We start from the raw sequence: 4,292 nt of genomic DNA, 5'->3' as shown, positions 1-4,292 counted from the left end.
ACTAACTCTTTGATTAAACCATCGGATTACATACCGCTGATCTGCGATAGAGACTGTTTACTGACCATGGCTATGGCAGGGCTTCCAGCATTTTCAGAGGGAGAGGTGGATGGTTATGTAGAAAGGCTAAACAGTTATTTCATTGTCAGCAAGACTAAAGATGAACACAAAGTGCATGTGTTGGTCGCGGGTCTACCTGCAGGCACGTATGGTGTATTGAGGGACTTGTGCAGTCCAAGAATGCCTAGTGAGATGGCTTTCGATGAACTGACAAAACTTCTCAAAGATCATTACGGAGGCTCTACAAATCCTATATTAGAGCGCCAGAAGTTTAGGCAAGTGGAGAGGAGGCCAGATGAGAAGGTAAATGAATACGTAGTAAGGCTAAGAAAAGCAGCGAGAGGGTGTGACTTTAAAACAAATCTCAGCAAAAACCTTGTCGAACAGTTTCGAAGAGGCATCAACCATTCTCACATTGCTTCATGTCTTGTTAGAATACCTAATGATAAACAGTTTGACTTAGACACAGTGCTTAAGATGGCTGTAGAGGCAGAGTTGTATGCTGATGGTAGCAGTGGCACAGCGAGTAAAGACAAAACTGAAATCCTATCTGATGGTATACACAGGATTGGTAACACAACCAATCGTCAGCCTCGACAGGGTAAAGACAAAGATGTCATCTGCTTCCGGTGCAACCGCAGAGGCCATATTGGAAGTGACCCATCCTGTCAGGCTCGAGGTAGAACTTGTAACACTTGTAAAAGACGAGGGCATTTCTCAGGCTCGAAATACTGTACAAACAGCTCATCAACACAGAAAGTATGTACAGTTGGTAGTGAGGAGACAACTCCAACCGAATGTAGCAACACTCAATTTCAGGAGAATCAACTATTTACAATTGGTGCGGCATCAACGTCGACAAAGTGTAGCCAACAAATAGCTGGAGTTTCAAGTGGCATGCCAAAAGTACAACTATCTGTAGCCGGAAAGACTGTGACATTTTTGATCGATTCAGGAGCTTGCGCCAACATCATAGACATTAAGACATACGATCGGATACACAAGGATGCAACACTGATTCCTACTAGCCGTGAGCTGTTTGCTTATGGAAGTAACACTAGGCTAGACCTCAAGGGAGAAATAAACACTAATGTTGCATGTGCTGCTAATGGTAGAGTAGTGAGTACAAAACTATATGTATTTAGCAATGCTACCATGTGTTTATTGAGCTATGAAACTGCTAGAGATTTAGGCATTTTGTCTATCAATGACAATGTTGTATATGCTGTTAGTGGTTGTCACAAAGATATAGTAGATAGATTTCCCAAGGTTTTTGAGTGTGTAGGGAAATTAAAGGATGTTTCTGTACAGTTTCATGTAGACCATAGTGTGCCTCCTGTAGCACAGCCTGTACGTAGGTTACCTTTTGGATATAGAGAAAAGGTTAAACAGAATTTAGACAATTTGTTAGCCAATGACATCATTGAACCAGTGGAGGGAGTGGGTACTTCTTGGGTGAGCCCACTTGTATGTGTGATGAAAGACTCTGGTGAGATCAGGCAAACCATTGACATGCGTCTGGCAAATAAGGCCATCCTTCGTGAAAGACACCCTGTCCCTACTGTTAAGGAAATGCTTGCTGGGTTAGAGGGTGTGAAAGTGTTTTCTAAGCTAGATCTCAATCAAGGTTTCCACCAAGTTGAGCTTGACCCTAACTCACGTGACATAACAACATTCATTACTCCATTTGGTCTTTTTAGATATAAACGTCTAATACAAGGTGCAAATGCTAGCCCTGAGATATTTCAGCATGTAATAAGACAGACACTGGTAGGTTTGGAAGGGGTGCAAAACTTAGCAGATGATATCATTCTATATGGGTCTAGTGCTGAAGAGCATGATAGACGACTGCACAGCCTGCTTTGTAGGTTAGAACAAGTAGGACTGACACTGAATGGAAAGAAATGTGCTTTTCGAATGTCTTCTATTAGATTTCTAGGGTTTATTGTTTCAGCTGCAGGTATCTCTGCAGACCCTAGTAAAGTTGAGTCTATAGTCAACTTTAGGCGACCAGATAATGTGACAGACTGTAGGAGTTTTCTTGGCTTGGTAAATTTTGTGGGCAGATTTTTGCCAAATCTTGCTACAATTTCTGAACCACTACGACGCATAACACACAAAGACCAGGCCTTCAAATGGACCAATGAACAGCAAAAGGCATTTGAGCTCATCAAAAATGCAATGTCACAAGCACAAACATTAGCACACTTTGACCCCCAAGCTGCTACTCGAGTTGTAGCAGATGCAAGTCCCTATGGTCTCGGTGCTATCCTTATTCAGACACAAGGTGCCTCTGAGAGGATAGTTAGTTACGGTCATAGAAACCTCTCTGCAGTAGAAAGGAAATATAGTCAAACGGAGAAAGAGGCCTTAGCATTGGTGTCGGCATGTGAACATTTTATGCTGTATTTATTAGGCACTGAGTTTGAGCTAGTGACTGACCATAAGCCCCTTGACTTTATTTTTAATAGTGCATCGAGTAAACCAACCCCTAGAATTGAGCGGTGGGCACTAAGGCTGCAGTCATTTAGGTATAAGGTAGTCCACAAACCAGGAAAATGTAATCTTGCCGACCCCCTGTCTAGACTGAGCATCTCAACCAATGCAGAGTACATAGGGAAGCAAAGCATAGCCTCAGTTGTAGCCGAACAATACATAAACATAATTGCTAGGGAGTCTGTACCATTTGCTCTAACATGGAGTGAAATTGCCTCAGCGACTAAGGACTGTCTAGAGATACAGTCAGTTATTAAAGCTGTTGATCAGAGTGATTTTAAGAGTTGTGCGCTCTCCTATCAGAGTATCAAAGAATAGCTGAGTGTGTGTGATGGTGTGCTACTACGTAATAACAAGATTGTTGTGCCGCTAAGCCTTAGACCTAGGTGTGTTGAACTAGCTCATGAGGGCCACCAAGGCATAGTGAAGTCAAAACAAAGACTGAGATCCAAACTGTGGTGGCCTAAAATGGATTATGAGGCAGAAAAGTTCTGCAGAAAATGCATTGACTGTGTAAAAGTGTCCGCCCCAGATCCTCCAGAACCTATGTCAATGAGCAAGTTTCCTAGCAAGCCATGGCAGCAGCTAAGCTGTGACCTCTTAGGCCCATTACCTGATGGAAGGTCAGTGATTGCTGTTATTGATTACTACAGCAAATACTTTGAGTGCGCATTCCTTAGATCCACTACTGCGGACAAAGTTATTGAGTTCTTAGATACAGTATTTTCAAGGTTCGGGTTCCCTGACAGCCTTAGAACAGACAATGGCCCACAGTTTGTGTCAGATGTCTTGTGGAAGTATATGCATGACTGTGGAATTTGGTGGGTGTCTACAACACCTCTGTGGCCCCAGGCCAACGGTGAAATAGAAAGGACCAATAGAACACTACTGAAAACTTTAAAAATTGCAAAATTGAACAACCTTGACATGTCAGTTGAGCTGCAAAAGTTTCTCATGGCATACCGCTCAACACCCCACTCGTCTACAGGTGTTGCACCGTATACACTGCTGTTTGGTAGAGACATGAAAACAAAGCTGCCTTCCGTGCAGACTACTAGTGCTGACATTGACAGGACATTACATGATAAAGCAGCAGATAATGATGCATTGAAAAAGTTGTCATCTAAGCTTAATGTGGAAGGAAAAAATGGGGCAGTCGAAAACCTAATCACAGTAGGTGACAGTGTCTATCTAAAACAACCAAAACAAAGCAAACTAGATGCAAACTTTGGTAATGAAAAGTTCTACGTCACAGGAGGGGTAGGGTCAGAAATTGTATGTGAGAATGCTGAAAGTGGTAGTGTAGTGAGACAAAATGTGTCTTTTGCGAAGCGATGTGTAGAATCTAACGATCACAACTGCGCCCAGTCTGGCCAGTCTGAATCCTATGGGGATGGGTTTGCTGGGAAATGCACTCAAACTCAACCACTGGTTCAAAGGTCAAGGGCTCCACCTCTTAGGTTTCGCAATCCTGTATCACACTGAGGCTCATGTAGTAGTAGTGTTTATAAACACAGTTATACATTTATATTTTCATATTTTAGCTTAGGTGTGCCGCAATTAGATTTAGCTGATGCTTACTTGACATTTATGGTGAATGGTTTTTCAATGCTGTATATCAAAGTTTAAATTAGCCAGTTGAGTGAAATTAAATGCTATTACATTTACTGTGTTTATTTTCCAAAGAAGGAAAGGATTGCAGTGTCTTAGTTCCCACATATTGTATGTTTTCATTA

Source organism: Watersipora subatra, chromosome 2, assembly GCF_963576615.1.
Source record: "Watersipora subatra chromosome 2, tzWatSuba1.1, whole genome shotgun sequence".
Taxonomy (NCBI): Eukaryota; Metazoa; Bryozoa; class Gymnolaemata; order Cheilostomatida; family Watersiporidae; genus Watersipora; species Watersipora subatra.
Note: the sequence above shows the minus strand (reverse complement) of the source record.